Genomic DNA, 21,057 nt, shown 5'->3' with positions numbered 1-21,057 from the left:
TTATTTGAAGTAATTGTTTTCCAATAGGTTACTTGATGGTTATATTGAATTTATAAGTGTTCAGTTGGTTTCTTGTGGGTTATATTGAATTTTTATAAGTGTAAATGAGATTGGAATATAATGGAAATTTTGGTAAGATTATGATAAAATTTAATATAAATTTTTGAAAATTTAAGTTATAATCGTTAAATTTCAAGATTTTGAATGCTTGATAGTGTTGAATCTATTTCTACTTAAGAAAATTCAAACACTCCAACATTCTAATTTTAAAAAAAATTCAAAATCACTAAATTTTAAAAAAATAAAAATTGCTATCCAAACAAATTTAATCACTAAATTCTAAAAAAATAAAAATTGCTATCCAAACAAATTTTATAAAATAGGTAAACAACCCTATAGGTACAATGTATAAAATATAACAGATATTTAAACTTTTTGTTTTGGTAGTGAGTCCACCATCTTTATCAATTCACCGTGCTAAAATCAATCCAGCTCTGATAGTGAATCGCCCACAGATATAGTAGTGAATAATAAACATTAAATTCTAGGAAAATGTTTTCATGTCAAGTGATAGAGTTATATTTTATAAATTTAAATACTATATAATTATGTTTTAATTTGATTTTTTATTAATCTTAATACGTGGCCATCAGCGAGTAATATAGTAAATTTATAATTATATTTAATTGAAAATTTAAATACAGATTTAAAGATACAAGTTATTATTACTTAAATCTATATTTATCAATTTAGACTATAGGAGCATTTTTCGTTTTTAAACATAAGATCAATATTTGTAATTAGAAGAGATTAATGTGCTAACATTCAATAAAATGGAAAGGGAGGTTAAGCTAATAAGCCAAGCTCCCTTTCTCATTTGTGGGGTCCTAGCTCCCATCACTTTTACTTAATTTGGTCTATAATAATGGTGTATTTTTATTAATATGAGTGTGATTACATATTACATTCACTAGGCTCGCTAGCTTTCGAGCACATAAGCTTTTTGGACTAAACCATACAAGAACTTTGGCCCCATAAAACATGTGTAGATACACATAGGCACATAGGCTTAATATGTCACAACCCACCATCTTAATAAGAATATGTACAATTACACAAGGGGTGACAATAAGGGTGTTACAAGTGAAGGATGACACTTTGAAAAATGTTACATATTTATTAACAAAGTATGTTAGCACCAATAAATTTTTCTGATATAGAGAAAGAATGGATATTATTCCCTAAATACAATAAAACAACAAGTGAGAAAATGTTAGGTATATGTTATACTCCTTGCACAATTAGTCACATATATTGAAAGTATTATGATCTATGAAAAATGGTAACCCCTTATTGGGCTTGGTAAGTCCCCTTGTTCAAAAAGTTGAGAGCTCTACTCAACAAAAATAATTAGGTAATTTTTTGGTCTATTTTTAGTGTTTTTTTCACTAATAGTTCTTTGGCCCATTGTTTTCTAACTAACTTTTGTTTAGGAATTAATCTTGTAACCCTATATGAGTAAAGAAATTAAGGTTTATGATGTCATAAAATCCTATATATTATTGTAAATGTTGAAGTTAATACAATAAAAATAAAATGTGAAGCAAAGGCCTGCATACGAAATATGGGTTACTGTAAGGATTTAAAACTTACACAATTAAAATAAAGACTGACACTTATATGTAGCGGTCAATAATTCAGAGCCAAGGTGAATAGATTTCCCTTGAAAGAAGGGGCTTACCAAAGTTAAAATCTGAAAATGAATATTTACAAGTTTTAGCTAAAAGTCATCAAAGCAATAAATGAATGCATAGGAGTAAAAACAAACTTGTATGGTGTGACAATCTCAAGCTTATCCGTAAGGACTCGGACCTGGAACTATGACTGGAATCACTGCTACGTTTCTTTGCACCATAAACTTATAGTAAAACTTCATCAAGCGTTGTAAGGCGAAATAACTTCTTTATTGCGCAAGCTAGGGTAGTAATCGTAGAATTTATCTGTAACTTAAAAACAACTTCTGTACTGTAAAACAATTCCACAGATGTAACATACCATGGATTCTGCCCCGCTGTGTTGTCTTCAGTGTTCCAAGCAAGTGTCCCTTCTTGCACGCTTACGATACTTGACAGGAGTTCAGCCCCAAATCCGGAAGGAAGTATATTTATAGCTATCGATGGAATTGGGCGAAATAGGTTGTTAGGTTGAAATCTATGGGTTGGTTAAATCACGCGCTTGACGTGTGGTTAGGAGGAGATGCACGCGGCGGAAAGTCCTCGATCAAAGCAGTCCTGGTTACACACACTACTGCACGTGATCACAACAACTCGCTTTCGCAACCAGGCATGGAATTTGACGGGAAAATGGTTGTCACTAGGCGAGTTGGTAAAACAATTTCCATGTCATATCAACTGTTTTTTGTGAAACTATCACAGTAGGCATTTTGAGAAAAGTCAATTTTGATGGGCGTCTCAGAATTGAATTCCTACCTACCATTTGAGGAAACTAAATTTCCACTTTCAATGCTGAGTTTTTCTCCTTGAGCGAAACCATCTATTTGAGAGTTGTTTCAGATTTGAAGTTCCTACTTCTTGCAACTGTGAAATCTAAATTTCCACCTAAATCGTTCGTGGGTTTTTTTTCTTGGGTTTCATTGGTTCACCTTGTTCTCCCTGCTCTGGTTTCAAGTAGTTTTAAATGCATTCCGAGACATCTACCGACCAATTAAACCTTTTATGCGATATAATGCAGTACTTTAGTGTTGGCTAATAATATAAGGGCTTGTTCATTCAAAACGTACAAGCTGTGACAATCAAGTTGCAAATATTTTTAGTTCGACTATATTATGCTACGCCGTAACGCTGACACTCTTGATCAGTACTACCATATGAATGCTGCAGCGTTTTTGTGCGTATCGTAGGGTAAACTTGGGTTTTAATTGAGTGGCCGTTGTATATGCTTACGGTTCGATGATGCTTCCAAAATTTAATGGTGGGCATATACAGTCACGCGCCAATTTTTAAAAAGTTAGATATGAGAATTGTATTTTCGGAAACAGGAAAAATATTTAGATTGTATGGGGATTCAAAAGTTTTTGTGGATTGCCTTTTTGTGCGTATTGTTTATACACGAGAGCTTTTCACAAAATCCCGCCATTTTTTAAAAATTTAGAGATGAGAATTGTATTTTCGGAAACAAGTAAAAGTATTCAGATTATACGGGGATTCAAAAGTTTTTGTGGACTTGTTCAATAGAAGAGCTAACTTTTCGATAGAAAAAAATATCTTCCATTAATAATATGAAAGAGGTTACATTAGCTAGAGTTTGTGTGCTGACAATGCACCAATAATTAAGAACAAAAACCAGTGAGAACAAAGCCTACAAAAACACAAAAATCAAAACAAGATCTTCCCATAAAGAGGCAAGAAAACAGAACAAAATGTCTTGATCATGTGCAAAAAACCAGACATGCGATAACAAATAAGTGCCCTACGACAAGAATAGAGTACATAGTGAAGATGCCAACGATGTCAAAACAGAAGAGCCCGACAGAGAAGAACCAAAAGGAACAAATAGAAACAAAGCCCCTGCCAAAACAAAAATGCCCCCAAGCTGATGATTGAACCATTGCCCAGGCAGTGAAAACAAATCTACCCAAGCAGAATAAGTGCACCACGCTTGGTCAACCAGTGCATTTTGCTCCCTGAAGATGTGGCAGAAAGAAATGGAGCTGAAGAAAGCGTTCAAAGATGTGATTTGTTCCAACCAGTGGATTAAGGAAGGCACATTAAGGGAGTGATGGCTCATGGCCCACTCTATTATTGTGTTCGAAACTCCAGCGGTAAGGATCTCATCAATAGCTAGCCAAGATGCATAACGCATAACACCTAATAATGCCAGAACCTTTGCTCTCATATTGGTGCCATAACCATCACCAAACTAATAGAAATGGAAAGTTTAGGAAGAGTTGAGAATGATAGTGGCACCACACCCACACACACCACTCGCAAAGGCACTGTTAAAAAAGCTAATGGGATATGTGTCAAGGTGCTTATATGACCATTTGCTCTTATGATAGATTGCTCGCCTAGGGCCAATTTCCATGAAATGAGCCACGATTATGAGAAAAGTGGAACGCAAATATGGAGCAATATTATCAAATATGCATTTATTCCTACATCACCATATACGCTAAAAGATGTGAAGAGGAAGTGCTCTGAAAACATGATGATGGATAGACCAGCTAATGAGACAAGATATGATGGAGGATCTGTCCACTTACAAAGATAGCTTGAGAGAGATGGATACCTCCTCCTAGATGGACATTGCAAAAGGACAATGCAAAAAAAGGTGCGTTGCCTCCTCACTAGCTGACCTACAAAGTGGGTAGAATCCCAAGCCCAGAAAACCTCTCTTAGCAAGGTTGTCCCAGGTAAGAATTTGATTGTAAGCGACCAACCATATGAAACATTTGAGTTTTGTATAAGCCTCCCACCTCCACATATGAGCTAGCCAAGTAGAGAAAGGAACGTACCACTTTAGATTTGTAATATATGAGTATGTTGCCTTAGCTAAAGTGTTGCCACCTTGGGATTGGTCGCCCCATGCAAGCCTATCCACCTTATCTAAAGACTGAGAGAACAATCCCCACTTGGTTTAAGTAAGAGTAATGGGATTCCCATTCAATAGTGAGTTTAGCAGGCAGATCCAACTCCTTTGCATACATCCAATTGGTAGTGGGGAAGTCAACATTCAAGGAGTGACCAATCTGCGATAAAGTGAGAATTCCACTGTTGTTGAGATGAAATATAATAGGTAGTGAGAGATAGTGTTTCCCCTCCAGCTCTATAATAGCATCAAGTCCAACGTGGATTTTATTCCCTTTACCGACCACCCATTGGAGGTTACTACACAACTAAGGCTTCAATTTCAACAAGTTGTGCCATATGAAAGAGGCCTTTCTCTTCATCCACTGTTGGGCGCGCGATCCCCCAAGGCAAATTTTGGGGCTTAAAGCCTAGATTTTGACTAAATCCGATGTAAAGACTCCGCGTTTTGTGGGCGTGGAGCGCAAATATTGTAAATGAGTCATAGGGTTGCCTGCCCTCATTTTTGTAATGTAATGTCGGCTTTAGAAATCTACCCATGGTCTGTGACCATGTGATTGTATAAATAGAGCGAGGCTCTAAGTTGTAAATCAGCCAAGATAAGTGGAAGTAATAGCTCGAGAATTGGGTCTTATCTAAGTGTCGAGTTGAGTCTTTGGGTCGTAGAGTAGGAGAAGGCTCTGCAGCTGAGTGCGCAGAGGCCTAATAGTCCGCAGCTGAGTGCGCAAACCCCTGCAACTGAGTGCGAAGGGCGAGTCGAGTCTATAACTGTTGGAGAAGTAATAAAGAGAAGTTTCATATCATTTTTGTATCTTTTTCTTGTTTTGTGCATTGAATGTATCTGATATAAGTTGCATTTCTATTGTTTATATGATGCGCGAACTTATATGAATGTTAAGGAATTTAGACTTCTGTGATCCATAACATTGTCTGGATATCTTCGGCAAAATCACATAATCAATCTTTTGTCGACGCGTTTCGAACCAACCAGTGTGGTTCATCGTCAGGACAAGTTGAAGAACTGATCAGGCTAAGCTTGATTAAATAGAGTGTGCAGAGACTCCAACGGCTATATTGCAACGGCTAATTTTGACCTGAGGATCAAAGTCAAACCCTTGATTTCTATTAATAGAAGCATATAATTAATTATTATTAGTTAATTGAGTAATAAATATAATGGTCATTATATCATCATATTTATTAAATAACCTATATTTAATATTATCCCCAAATTATTTAAATATAATTAAATCGTATTAAATTACTATTATTCCTAGAAATTAGTTACAATCGGTAAGTGTGTATTAATTTAATAATAACTATTTAAACCCAAGGGGTCCAAAGGTGAACTAGAATTATTGGTCATTAATAAATAAGGTAAATTAAATATAAAGGTCATTAATAAATTAAATCTTCAAATAACCTAAATTTATTATTATTTAGATATAATAAATAGTATTAAATTACAAATATTCTTATAATATAGTTACAATAGGTAACTGTGTAATAATTATTAAAAATTCAGGGTCCAAAGGTGAACTAGATCTCCTCTAAATTTAAAACATTTTTATTAATTATGATAAGTTCATACACTAGTTATGTTTACATGAAGATAACTAACTGTTATAAGAAGATAAGTAAGATACGCGGTGTAACTTGGGGAAATAGCGCAGATCGCTGCTTTAGCAGCGCGAAAGCACCTCAACCCCTAGTTAGGGTTGCACGAAGGGGATTATTACACATCGTGAAGGCCTCGCAGGTCAGGATAGTGCACAAAGTGACCTGCGCAAAGGTATTCACAATTAGACTAAACCGACCCCTCAGACATCTCAAGGGTGTAGAAACTTGGTTCCAGCATCCCCCCATATTGCTTCGGGTGCGACCTCAGCCTGCGCTCCACGGGCTGTTGCCGAAAGGGCCAGTAGTGTAGGGATTTGTTTGGCTAATTAACTTCGAACCTGGTTGAGGCCCTCTCAAGCCAACAAATGATTCCGTTGCCGGGACCAGAATTTGCATAGAGATGCCTGATGTCGTATCATTGGAATCCAACTAAGAAGGAAATTGAAGGTTGGTTGGACAAGAGGATTCACGAGTTTGCGGCACAGGAAAACATGAATCTGCCACTAACAAAAAAAGAGTGGTTAGATTGCTACCTGTACACAGAGATCCATGAAATCTTCTTAGCATCTTTCCCTACTGAGTTGTACGAGTGGATTGCGAAGCTAGCAGATAGCCAAGGAAGGTGGAAACTTGACAATCCTGTTGTGTGTACCCCAGAGTTGGTGCGCAAATTAGAAGCAGCAGAGGATAAGATCATGCATGTTGTTGATCACTGGCTCGATCGGATTATAAGAGGGTTCATTACTGAGTTCATGGTAGATACTTCAGTCAGTTATAGCGAGACAGAGCGACGCTTTCTCAAAGGACCACAAGGTAAGTACGTAAAGTCTCTGAATACTTGGATTAAAATGCTATTGTGTGAAAAGAGGGTTATTCAATTACTTTGATGTCTGGAGCTACGCGAAGCCGAAAAACCTACAGAAATGAAGGAAGTAAGGGACCACAGAATATCCTTTTGATTTCACCTCCACGAGGGGACGAGGAAGAGCTCGCGAAGGTCTCTCTGCGAAGTGCAATCCATTTGATAAGGTAGAGAATTTCCCGCATACCACCCCCACCCACACCACCACCAGTTTCACCGCTATCACCTCCATCTTCACCCATACCACCTCCACCGCCACCACGAGTCAATATGGCAAGCGCGATAAAGTTTCTTGTGTTCAAGGGATTAGGAAATGAAAATCTGAACCAGTTTTGGTTCGTGATAAGAGCCGTATGGGAAGCACAGGGAGTTATAGATGATAATATAAAGAAAGTGACACTAGTCAATGCTCTGCAGGATCGCGCGTTGACCTGGTATATTAAGCATTCTAATGACAATCCAAATGCGGGAATCACGGATATCCAAATTGTGCTAAACAAAGAATTTAGCAAGCCGAAGTCAGAAGCGCAGTCGATCATTGGATTCAAAGAGATCACAATGCTACTAGGCGAGACTCCTTGGGAGTTGGATCAGAGACTGAAGTGTACGATTCGCGAAGCTAATATGACTTTGACGGATGGACAACACCGCGAATGAGGAACGCGTTTTCGCAACAGAGGTTATCGACTCAGGCAGAGGCCTTGGAGATTGTGATGAGGCTGCATGAGACCCCAATACAGGATCCTAACTTGGGGGTTCAGCAGATCCACGTGCAGTTGAAAAACTTATGCCTTGAGATACAGAGTCTGAAACAGGACATGACAGCTCGTCAGGAAGTGCGCGAAGAGGTATGGTGCGTAAAATACAAGGATCAGGATCATGATAAGGACCACTGCCCTATGTTCGCGAATTACCTTGCGGGAGGAGGACCGATGCCGTTAAGCCTAGAAGCGCAAGCAAGACCTAGTGTGGCACCTGCTTTGTGGTGCGCAATTTGTCAAATAGGAGGAAAGCATGTTATGGACAACTGCCATTTGTTACAGAAGTACACGCAGAATTCGCAACAGTTGTTCTGTAATTTTTGTAGATCGATTGGACATGATGAGTGCACTTGTAGAAGCTATGAGCTTATTATAAGAGAGAAGTTCCACCTATAGAGTTCAGGCCGAAACGCGGCCCCTAGACCGAAACTCAGGAGTAGCACGAACCGGATTTCAAGGGCGCGGATGAGGCCAAGGTGGAGGAGGACCTGGAAGAGGTCACAGATAGCTGATATGCTACAATTGCGGAGGGCCAGGACATTATGCCCATGATTGTACGAACCCAACGCATCCATCATGTTTGTATTGTACCTTGTTTGATCATGAGATGGAAGATTGTCCTACACTGATAGCTAGGATACGCGACAAGGGAGCGCTACTGCCTCCCCTGACTCAGAACCTGCAGATGATGAGGTCTGAGCTGCGCGAGGAAGATCCAAATGTGAACATTGTGCTCCGAAGTGGAATCGCGACGAGAGATGATAAAGGCAAACAACCTGAAGATAGTACTTGGGTTCGCAAAGCTCTAACGAAAGAAGCAGAGTTTGATTTGGAGTGCGCTAAGGAAACCTTCATGGAAGCTAAGAAGAGCTTCATTGATGCCTCCACTTCAGAAAGAAAAGATAGACCGAAGCCGGAATTGGACCCATCTATGCTTACGACGTTCCTAGAAACATGCATGAAGCTACTGCGTGACAGTAAGGCTGTAAAAGGATTGCAGGAACTCATTAGAAAATGCATTGGGACTGCGCCAGGAGAACCGTGTGTAGTCCGGAAGATTGGAAAACACAAGACTAGGACAGGGAGAGAAATGAGGCTAACCGCGCAGATTGGAGAATATGAGATAGACCAAGTAATTTTGGATTTAAGATCAGACGCGAACGTTTTGCCGAAGCAGACATGGGAGCGCATGGGGAGGCCTATGCTGCAATGGTCTCCTATCCAACTGTGAATGTTGAAAAGTGTGCAACAAGAAATGCTTGTTGAGAATGCAACAAGATGATGGAGCTTAGTGAAAAGAGTCGCCTTCACTAAGTGGGCCCGCAGGAAAATTATGGCGCAAGTTTTATTTTTGGATCCCAGCAGGGATGATCACAGCAGGAGTGACCACAGCAGGGATGATCACAGCAGGAGTGATCACAGCAGGAGTGATCAATGTCTATTTTTAGACTGGCTGTCAAAAATAGAAAAGTCAAATATTATTGTCTCATAATAATATTTGGACTATAAACTTGATCTTATTCTCTTGGAGCACTTCAGTTTGAGCTACAGATGTGGCACATGTAGCTTTCATAAGGAAGTACGCTTTCTTTGTGGGTCAGTTGAGTTGTTGCATGCATGACTTCAGTTAGAACTCAATCAGTTGAGTTTGGTGGAGTTGATTGTAGAGTTAATGAAGTTGTGTTTAGTTTGACTTGGTTAAACTAGTTGTAATTAGTCTAACTGCAAATAGACTAATGATGAGTTGTTAAACTAATTATCAACTCATAATGCAACTATAAAATACATCAGTTAACTCAGTTGCATGTCAGTGCATGTTTAGTTCAGCATGGACAGGTGTTAGAGGATCAGATTGCTATCAGTTGTGACTATAGTGGTGCATGATGATTTGCACAATCAAAGGGATTGAGTATGCCAATGAATTGGCCAATACCAAGTAATATAGCCTCTGCTCACGTCTTTCCCAGTGTGAGTGATTCTTTGGAGGTTAAATACGAGTTTGGTAAACCATTCTCATTCATTCTTGAGCAGGTATTGAGCTGTGGAGGCAGGCAAGCAGCGGGGGAGATTTGGAGATCAGATCTGAGCTGTATTGTGTGTAGCATGTGGAGATAGTATTGAGTACTTGTGAGGAGTATTGTACTATGTATTGTTACATGATTCAATCACTATAATATACAGATAGTTGGGGTTTTTAGCGAGATGCTTTCCCCGTGAAAATACTGTGTTGATATGTGTGATTGATGCTTCTATGTACGCCTGTGAATGTTTCTGCTTCTGTAAATTGATGATCAACGTAGAGGAGGTTATGTATTATGCATGTTCCGCTTATAAGTGTATAATCAGGATAATCTCTGTGAATATGTGTCATATTATTCAAAATTTCTACAGTGAATGGCGAAGCAACAAAAGATAATGCCTAATGGGGAGATTGCAGGGAATCACCGTCGATATTGAGGGAGCAAGCGCGCTGGTAGACTTTGAAGTGATAGAGATTGTTGATGACAACAATCCCTACCTTGCGCTCTTAGGAATTGATTGGGCCACTAATATGAATGGGGAGATTAATCTAAAGAAGCGCAAGATGATTTTTGAGAAGAAGTCTCTGCACGTAGTTATACCTTTAAACCCTACTGAGGGATCGCGCTACACCGAGCCAGTGCACAACTATGAAAGCGACGATGATTTGGACTGCATCTACAAGATAACTGTGTGAGAGCAAGACTGGGTAAATCCCATTGCGGACGAATGGATCTCATGGGAGCGCGAAAGCTCTTGTACATCGGATTCTGATGAGGAGATAGAGCAATGACAGAATTGGTTACACGAGGTAACCACGCTAAATTGTAATATGATGACAAGATCGTTGTGCTGCGTATTGACAGAAGTGAGGGATCTGCCTACTTATGATGGGTTAAGTGAGGTAGATACTTTCCTAGATAAGTTTGAAAGGGAGGTGCTGGAAAAGCAACGTTTCCAGGCCTTGAATTGGGTACTACGCGCTACACCTGCGAAGTGGTGGGGTGCACATAGAGGGAGCTTTGAGGACTGGCACGCATGTAGAAAAATGTTGCGCTCACGGTTTGAGAAGCCTAGAGTGCGATGGATAGATAAATACAATGGATGGGATGGTCTGCACGTGCATCTGTGCAGGTGGGTACATGCATATGGTAAATAATCTACGCGGATGCACATGAGCTTCATGTTGAGAAATATGGTCAATAAGCATATGTTGGGGGGGAAATTGCGTGAACGGTCCCTCAAGTTGGAACGACATTGTGGAGAGAACGAGTGCGTAGAAGGTTATCCACGCGGAAGCATTTAACGAAGTGTGTGAAGCACTGAAGAAGGTATGTAATGCGCAGCGAAGTGATTGGGACCTGCGCGTACCAGTAGTTTTATGGGCTTATAGGACAACGTGAATGAAACTGACAGTAGACGCCTTCTAGGCTGGTCTATGGAGCAAATGATGTAACGCCGTTGGAGTATATTCTGCCCAGTCCACGCATAGCAGCGCCCATGGATATGACAGATCACAGAGCCTTGGAATATGGGATCACGCAGTTGGAAGAACTCGAAGAAGAATGCTTGGGATCTAATGAAGAGATTCAGCAGGGTGATCTTAGGCTCCAAGAACTCATGAATGAAAGAGTTCAGTTGAGGGAGAAAAGCGCCATGGCGGAAGAAGAAGTCAAGAAGCTTGAGGAAGGAATAAAGAAGGACTTTCTTGATAAGAAAACTGTGGTGATAAAATAGGATGCACACGATTATGTTGATAAATTTGGGGACTACCGCCGAGAGTTGATCAGTTTGATGCCTTGGATTGGACCATATGTTACTAAGGGGATCGCAGTTGGTAAAATGCGCGATGCAGTTGGTAAAGTTAAATGAAGAACCTTTCCCAGGAAGAGCGAATGGCAGTCGGTTGAAGCCATACACAGGTGGCCGGGCTATCTGACTAGCCCATTGAAGCACAGTCTTAGCACTTGATCCAGATTTAAACAGGAACACAACAAATTACAGAGATAACCATAAACACAGAGATGCAACGGAAATAATACTTCATTTAATTAATGTAAAATATTGAAATATGCTTACAAACAGAGTTGGAAATAAATCAGCTAGGGCGATGGTAGCTTATCTCTGAGAAGAGATGTGGCAGCTACATGCCTCTGAACTGTGTTTCAATGAGACTTAAAGGCCTATTTATTGTTGAGAAACAATAGAAAACCCTTAACATTCCAAAACCTAACCCTAGAAGATGAAACACAAAAATGTGGGCCTTGTTTGGGTAAATTGGTACATCAACTTCCCGGGGTCGTAACTTTGGCATACGATCTCCGTTTGACATGCACAGTATCTCGTTAGAAAGATCTATCTGAGAAATACAACTTTGGGAAGAAAAAAATTAGTCCATGGAATCATGTTACTCCCAGTTTTCCCAAAAAAACGTCATTTAGGGCCTCAAAACAGCGCCGGAAGTTCAGGACCCGGAAAACTGCTAAAGATAGTAAACTGGGCTACAATTAAGGAAACTGAAAAGCTGAAAGAAATAGTGGTGGGGGTCCAAGTGGATTTGGCAGGTGGCCACCAATATCCACCTGGATCATTCCTCCCCCCTTAGGAAGCAATGGTCCCCATTGCATTGAGTTCCTCCATGAGATGAGGAAACTTCTGTTGAACTTGGTCCCTAGTGAGCCACTTGCCCTGGTGAAGGAGTTGGCCTGCTTTGACAACTCGATACAATTGGATATTCTGCTGGCGAGTGTGTTTGATCTGTGTGTCCATGATTCGATCAGCTGCAGCTTGTTCCATGTAATCTGGATTTAACTCTGTGGGTGTGAGCTGTTCAGCAATGTCGGATGTGTCTAGTAATGGTGGAAAGTATGGCCGAAGGCGGTCCACATTGAACACTGGATGCAGGCCAAGAAATGGGGGAATGCTAAGCTCAAATGCATTGTCTCCCACAACCTTGGTAATGGTGTAAGGACCATATCGGAGTGGTCTGAGTTTCCGATAGGCTCCGGTAAGGTGTTCCTTTTGCAAATGCAACTAGACTTTGTCGCCCACCTGAAACTTGTGTGGCACCCGATGTTGATCATGTCACTGCTTGTACTTGGCATTTGATTTCTCCAAAATGTCATGGACCTGCTGGAAAATATGTTGGATGTGCTCAATGAAGCTGTTTGCCTTATCTGTTTCGGACTGGACATGAGCCGAATCTGCGTGAGTAGCTATAAATGGCATGGCCACATCAATGGGACATAGTGGCTGGAATTCCAAGCCCACCTGAAAAGGGCTATGGCCAGTCGAGATGTGGAGAGCTCGATTGTAGATGTGCTGAACATAGGGGAGGCTCTTGTCCCATGTGCGTGGATGCTCTGAGTTGTACATGCGTAGAATGTGTACGATCATCCTGTTGATAACCTCTGTCTAGCCATCAGTTTGAGGATGGAAGGCTGTGGACTTAGTGAGTTTGGTGTTGAGCATCGACCATATACTAGACCAAAATGTACTGAGAAACCTGTTGTCTCGATCTACTGTTGAATCCCAAAGTATACCCACACTCGTTTAAAGAAGAGTTTAGCAGTGGCTTCTGCTATGATATTCTTCTTGCAGGCAGCCATAATGGCCATCTTCGAGAACCTGTCGACAACCACAAAAACACAATCATTTCCATGCTTAGTGTAAGGAAGGCCTGACATGTAATCCATGGAGATGGATTCCCAAGGTCGACTAGGGGTAGGCAGCGAGGTATAGAGGTTTTGCTTCTTGATGGTCGGTTTGACAATGGTGTAGGCAATGCATGATCCGATGTACTTCCCGACATCTTGTCGAAGATTCGGCCGATAGAAATACTTCTGCAGTACTGCCAACATTTTCTCGACCCTGAAATGTTCAGCAGCCCGGCTGTAGTGTGCTTCCCAAATCATCTTGGCACGCTCGCTTGAAGGAACACAAAGGTGACCCAGGTGGCATAACAGGGCATCCTGGAGGTGAAAATTTGGAACATACTGACCCTCCAAGAGTGTCTGGTATGTGTGGCCGAATTCTAGGTTGCTTTTGTAGAGAAGTGGCCAATCAGAAGTCTCGTGCCCACAAGAGTTGAGTACAGTGGTTAACACCATGATCGGTGGTCGACTGAGGCAATCTGCAAAATTATTGGTGCTACCCTTCTTATACTTGATATTCAAATGGAACTGTTGCAGGTATGTGGACCACTTCTGATGGCGATCATTCTGCAATTTCTCTTGGGTCTGTATGAACTGCATTCTCTTGGGTCTGTATGAACTGCAGGGGTCGGTGGTCTGTGTGGATGACCGTTTCCTTCCCCAAAATGTAATGCTTCCATTGTCAGCAGGCCTGTATAATGGAATACATCTCTTTGTCATAAGTGGGATACTTCCGGACTGTGTCTAAAATTGTTTCACTGTGATATGCCACTGGATGCCCGTGTTGAGTGAGGACTGCCCCAATAGCATAGTCAGAGGCATCTGTCTCGACCTCAAATGGTTGTTGCAAGTCTGGTAATGCAAGCACTGGTGCCGTGCAAAGGCGATCTTTCAACTCTGTGAATGCCTTCTGTTGAGGTTCAGACCAAAAGAATTTTTCTTTCGCTCCTCCCTTGGTGACTTGACTCAAGGGCCAAGTGATATGAGAAAATCCCAACATGAACCTGCGGTAGAAGTTGGCAAGACCTAGGACACTGTGAAGCTCTGTCAGAGTGGTTGGAGATGGCCAATCTCGAATGACTTGGATCTTGGATGGATCCACATGTACCCCCTGTTCATCAATAATGTATCCCAGATACTAAACCTAGGTCATGCCAAAAGTGCATTTTTCCAAATTGGCACATAACTTGTGTTGCCGCAGTGTTTGGAGAACCTGTCAGATGTGGTGGAGGTGTTCTTCCCAACTCTGGCTGAATATCAGGATGTCATCCAAGTATACCACTACAAATGAGTTGGTGAATGGCCACAAGATGTCATCCATTAGCCTCATGAAGGTTGCAGGAGCATTCGTCAATCCGAAAGGCATAACCAACCATTCGAAAAGGCCCTCCTTGGCTTTAAAGGCGGTCTTCCACATATTGGAAGGTTCGATTGGTACCTGGTGATATCCTGACTTCAAATCGATCTTGCTGAAATATTTTGTCCCCTTTAGTTGGTCCAAGAGGTCATCAATCCATGGGATCAGGTACCTATTAAGGACAGTTATCTTGTTTAGCACCCGATAGTAAATACAAAGTCTCCAAGTCCCATCCTTCTTCTGTACCAACATGATCGGGCTCCCACAGGGCGATGAACTTGGACGGATGTGACCTTTCTGTAGCAACTCCTGAATCTGCCTCTTGATTTCATCATTCTCCATAACAGAGTGCTGATTGGTCCATTGGGCAGCGGTGCACCTGGGTTTAGATCGATGGAGTGCTTGACCTAACAGTGTAGAGGAACCCCTGTGGGGGAGGTGAAGATATCCTCGTACTCCTCCATGACCTTGTCCATCAGTAGTTGTTGTGTGGAGGGGCCCTATTTGGAGGTTGTGGCCACCATCTTCTTCATTCCTTGAGGGCGTATCATCAGGAAAACAAATTTCCCGGTTTTGGAAATGAGCTGACTACATTGTTTTGTAGTAAACAAAGAGATGGCAGTAGGCGGTGCTACCTCCTGTATCCTGTACAACTTATTTCCCAAAGTAACAATAACAACACGGACCTTGATTCATACACAACATGTTGCTTCCAAAAGTAAGGTTATCCTAATAATACATCACAAACTTCAAGGGGAGCAATGTCACACAATACCTCATCCGTGAAGGGCTTGATGTTGTATGGAAGGCGACACTACTGGCTCATGCGAAGATCCCGTCCTTGGTGAAGCCACCCGATGGTGTACGGTTGTGGATGTGCTGTGGTTGGTAAGCCTAGCCACTTCACAACCTCTACCGAAATGAGGTTCTTTTGGCTCCCACTGTCGACAATGAACTGTAGCGGGGAGCCCTTTACCCACATTTGGGAGTGGAAGAGACGCTCCTCCTCCTCTGGATCTTCGGGTTCCTCCTTCTGGATCTTCGTGGTGGCAACGGTGGTGTTGGGCTCTGCATCGATAATCTACTTCCCTTTTTCATTCCCCTTGTCGGGTTCTGACTCAGAGTCAAAACATGCATCTGATTTTGAAACCTTTAGCTCGGCCACCAGTGATTGTTTGGCCCGACACTCACTTGTGTTGTGAGTGGAGCTCTTATGGAACTCACACCACTTTCCTGTGTCCTTTTTCGGCTTCACGACGCTGTTCTTTGCTTGCAACTTTGGCGGGTTTTCTTGGGCCGCCCCGCCTTGGCTTTGTTCTTTGTTCTGTGGTTTGGGGGCACCTTTCCCTTGCTTCTGATTCACAGAACCAAAGTCTCGCTTCTTTTGTTTAAACTTTTGCTCGACCTTGACAACATATCGGTATGTCGTGCCGAGTGAGGGGATGTTCAGGAATTCTATTTCTTCCTGGATGTACTTGTGCAGGCCGCCGTGGTATTTGAGTATCAAATGTTGCTCTGAATCCTTGATACCCAACTTTGTGCGAAGGTTATGGAAAATATTGGTAAACTCCAGCACATCTTGGTCCCTTCCCTGCCGCAGCGTGGTCCACTTTATGTAATGATCCTCATAGCTTCCGAGAGGGTAGTATTGCCCCTTGATGGCCTCTCGTAATGAATCCCAAGTGGGTGCGACTGAAAACAATGAGCCTGTACCTTCATCCTTCTGCTCGCAGTAGGTTTCCCACCAGTCCTTGACGTGGAGGGCTGCTTTGAGAAGAGTGAAAATAATCTTTTCTCGATTGGAAAAATCATGAACAGAAAAATAACCCTCTAGCAGATTTAACCATTTATCGATGGCATTTGCGTCTATTTGACCCTCGAATATGGGGATTTATAAATTAAATTGTACCTTAAACGGTGTGGCATTTCCAAAGTAGTTGTTGGAAGCCGATGCGTCGCCCTTGGGTAGCTGCTGAAGGATCTGGGCGAAGTTGTCCATCATCGCATTCCTTTGTCGCTCGAGGGCTTCTTCGAGCAAGATTTTGATAGGATCTCCTGCCCCCTCGTCTTTCTTTTCATCTGCCATGGGAGGCCATCGGGATTTGCGAGGCTAGTCTTGTAAAGGTTCGACTAGTTCAAGCCCTAACTCCTTATATCCCGACTTTGTTGGGGACATGCAAAGAAAAACAGAGAAAAAGCAGACCACTTTGATACCACTGATCCAGATTTAAACAGGAATGCAACAAATTACAGAGATAACCATAAACACATAGATGCAGCGGAAATAATACTTCATTTCATTAATGTAAAATACTGAAATATGCTTACAAACAGAGTTGGAAATAAACTAGCTAGGGCGATGGTAGCTTATCTCTGAGAAGAGATGTGGCAGCTACATGCCTCTGAACTATGTTACAATGAGGCTTGAAGGCCTATTTATTGTTGAGAAACAATGGAAAACCATTAACATTGCAAAACCTAACCCTAGAAGATGAAATGCCAAACTGTGGGCCCCATTTGGGTAAATTGGTACATCAACTTCCCGGGGTCGTAACTTTGGCATACGATCTCTGTTTGACATGCACAATATCTCATTAGAAAGATCTATCCGAGAACTACAACTTTGGGAAGAGCGAGATCGATCCAAGGATTGATGTTGCTCCCAATTTTCCCAAAAAACATCATTTAGGGCCTCAAAACAGCGCCAGAAGTTAAGAACCTGAAAAACTGCTAAAAATAGTAAACTGTGCTACAATTAAGGAAAATGAAAAGCTGAAAGAAACAGTGGTGGGGGTCCAAGTGGATTTGGCAGGTGGCCACCAATATCCACCTGGATCAGTGCTCCAGGTAGCTGAAAGGAGGCACGTGACTATAAACAGATGCAGGGAATGCAGGAGCAGATGCACAGAAGCAGTTCAACAGTCTCTGAACAACACATCCAGAAGATATAGCACACAACCACTTAGTGCGTTGCCGGCCTTGTAGCGGTCCCGGCAAAGTTGGGAGGTCTCCACGCGAAGATCTCCACATCGACAGAGTGAATCGAGGGAGAGTCATGATGTTTGTGTTGGGGGCCTGTTAGGCGCGGGATCCCCCAAGGCAAGTTTTGGGGCTTAAAGCCCATATTTTGACTAAATCTGATATAAAGATTCCGCGTTTTGTGGGCGCGAAGCGTGAATATTGTAAATGAGTTATAGGGTTGTTCGCCCTCATTTTTGTAATGTAATGTCGGCTTTAGAAATCTACCCATGGTCCGCGGACCATGGGATTGTATAAATAGAGCGAGGCTCTAAGTTGTAAATCAGCGAAGAGAAGTGGAAGTAATAGATGGAGAATTGAGTCTTATCTAAGTGTCAAGTCGAGTCTTTGGGTCATAGAGTAGGAGAAGGCTCTATAGCTGAGTGCGCAGAGGCCTAGTAGTCTGCAATTGAGTGCGCAGACCCTGGCAGCTGAGTGTGCAGAGCGAGTCGAGTTTGTAACTGTTGGAGAAGTAAAAAAGAGAAGTTTCATATCATTTATGTATGTCTTTTTCCTGTTTTGTGCATTGAATGTATATATATAAATTGCATTTTATTGTTTATATGATCCGCGAACTTATATGAATGTGTTGATAAATTGAATATAAGATAAAGTATCTATTTACGTGAAGATAAGTAAGATACGCAATGTAACTTGGGGAAATAGCGTAGATCGTTGCTTTAGCAGTGCGAAAGCACCTCAGCCCCTGGTTAGAGCTGCGCGAAGGTGATTATAACAGATCACGAAGGCTTCGTAGGTCAGGATAGTGTGCGACATGACCTACGCGAAGGTATTCACAGTTGGACTAAACTGACCCCTCAGACATCTCAAGGCTGCGGAAACTTGGTTCTAGCATACCGCCATACTACTTCGGGTGAGACCTTAGTCCGCACTCCGTGGGTTGTTGCCGAAAGGGCTAGTAGTGTAGGTATTGTTTGGCTAATTAACTCTGAACCTGGGTCAGGACCCCTCAAGCCAACATCGACGCACCAGTGAGGACCCAATCTTCTAGGCTGACATGGTCTAAATATTTTTCACTGATGATGTTGTGCCAGATACCATGGCCCATGAATGTCCTCCATAGGTTTTTAGTAAGCATAGCCATGTTGAATTTCTTGGTGTCCTTAATGCCCCAAGCCCCCTCCTCAATAGGCCTACAAATGGAAGCAAGTGTATATAGATGATATTTCAATTTATTTCTGGAACCTGACCATAGAAATTATGTTATAATAGAGTCAATTCTATAGATGACTGACATTGGTAAATGGAACAAGTGCATCCAATAGACAAAGATGCCTTGGAGGACAACCTTGATCATAATCATCCTTCCACCTAATGTAAGCCATTTATTTTCCCACAAGGTTAATTTATTTTCGAATTTCTCAACGATCTAGTTCCAGTCTCGCTTCTCATAGTTGCAAGGCTTCAAATAGAAGCCCAAATATTTGTATCCACTAGCGAAATATTTGGCATTGATCCCATATAGATTTACTATCTTCCTAGTCTCCTCATCTTTAATACATTTAGAGATGAGTTCATGTTTGTCCTTGTTTAGGATGAGCTCGGAAGCATTCCCAAATTTAGTCAAAATTTGGTGAATGGTGTGTCATTCTACAAATTCTGCCTCCCCAAGACATAGGACATCGTTTATAAACATTAGGTGTGACAAATGAATATTTGCAGAGACCTTCCAAACCTATGATTCTTTAAGCTTCCTTGGATGCGGAAATCCCTGTGCTAAGGCCAACCATAACCAGAATAAAAAGTAGTGAGGAGAATGCACAACCTTGGCAAAGTCTGTTGGAGATCTGAAAAAATTCTAAGGGCATCCAATTGAATAGGACAACTAGGCTGGTCGTCAATACACAAGCCATAATCCACTTGATGTGCCTGTATGGGAATCGATCTTGTGAAGGATAAGCCTGAGAAATTCCCATTCAACTCTATCATAAGCTTTGATAAGATCAATCTTCATCAGGCATGCTTTCAATTTATAGGCTTTAATAGAGTGGATGCATTCTTGTGTAATCTCCACAACATCCTCGATCCTTCTGTCTGCAAGGAAACCAAATTGTTCCAAAGTAATATGCTCGACTAGTATATGCTTTACTTGGTTAGCAATGAGTTTAGATATCATCTTATATGCCACATTACATAGAGAAATACGTTTATAATCTGAAAAACAAGATGAATTATATTTTTTTGGAATGAGAGTAAGAAAGGTAGCATTAATAACACCTATAATGTGTCCTTGGAGTCAAGACTCTTCTGCCATCTTGTTAGAAAATTATATATTACCTAGCAATGGAACACATAAAATATTGCAGAAATATAAACACACAAAACGCATAAAAGAAGAGAAACACAGATATACGTGGTTCATCCAGTTTGGGCTATGTCCACAGAGAAACAACTAGTCCTTCCTTTTATATTATCTATCAAATTAAAGAGATACAACCTACGATAGATCTGTTGTAATTCCATCTTCACTCTCAATTTCCTCTCTCTTCCTCACTCAGAATACTGATCTACATAGACTGATTATAGCAACTCCACTGCTGCTTCATTTCCTGGACAATGACTCCACTTTGGACCTAACTGTTTCTCATCTTCTTCATCATACTTCAAGACCAATTGAAACTGAGTAGATTCTTAGTTTCTCTATGGTTATAACTTTTGTTAACATATCTGCAGGATTCTGGCTAGTTTGTATCTTTTCCAACTTCAACTATCCATCTTCCAACGCTGACCATATGAAATGGTACTTGAGCTATATATGTTTAGTCTTGGAATGAAACGCAGAGTTCTTTGCGAAATGTATGGCACTCTGGTTGTCACTGTATAACCTGCCCAACTCCTGCTTCTTACCTAATTCATTCAAAAACCTTCATAACCAAATCATTTATTTACTAGCCTCTATAGCAACAACATACTCTGCTTCTATTGTTGAGAGTGCAACAACACTGTGCAGTTTTGAGACCCAACTGGCAGTTGTTCTGCCTATAGTAAACACATACCCTATTGTGCTCCTCTTGTTATCTCTATCACCTGCGATATCTGCATCAACATATCCCTGTAGAGCAATGTTTGAACCACCAAAGCATAATGCTTGATTTGTGGTACCTCTCAAATACCTGAGAATCCACTTCACCGCCATCCA

The sequence above is a fragment of the Pinus tabuliformis genome, chromosome 8, assembly GCF_031772625.1.
Source record: "Pinus tabuliformis cultivar Carrire ecotype Pingquan chromosome 8, CPIR1, whole genome shotgun sequence".
Classification (NCBI taxonomy): domain Eukaryota; kingdom Viridiplantae; phylum Streptophyta; class Pinopsida; order Pinales; family Pinaceae; genus Pinus; species Pinus tabuliformis.
This window is presented reverse-complemented; position numbering follows the sequence as displayed.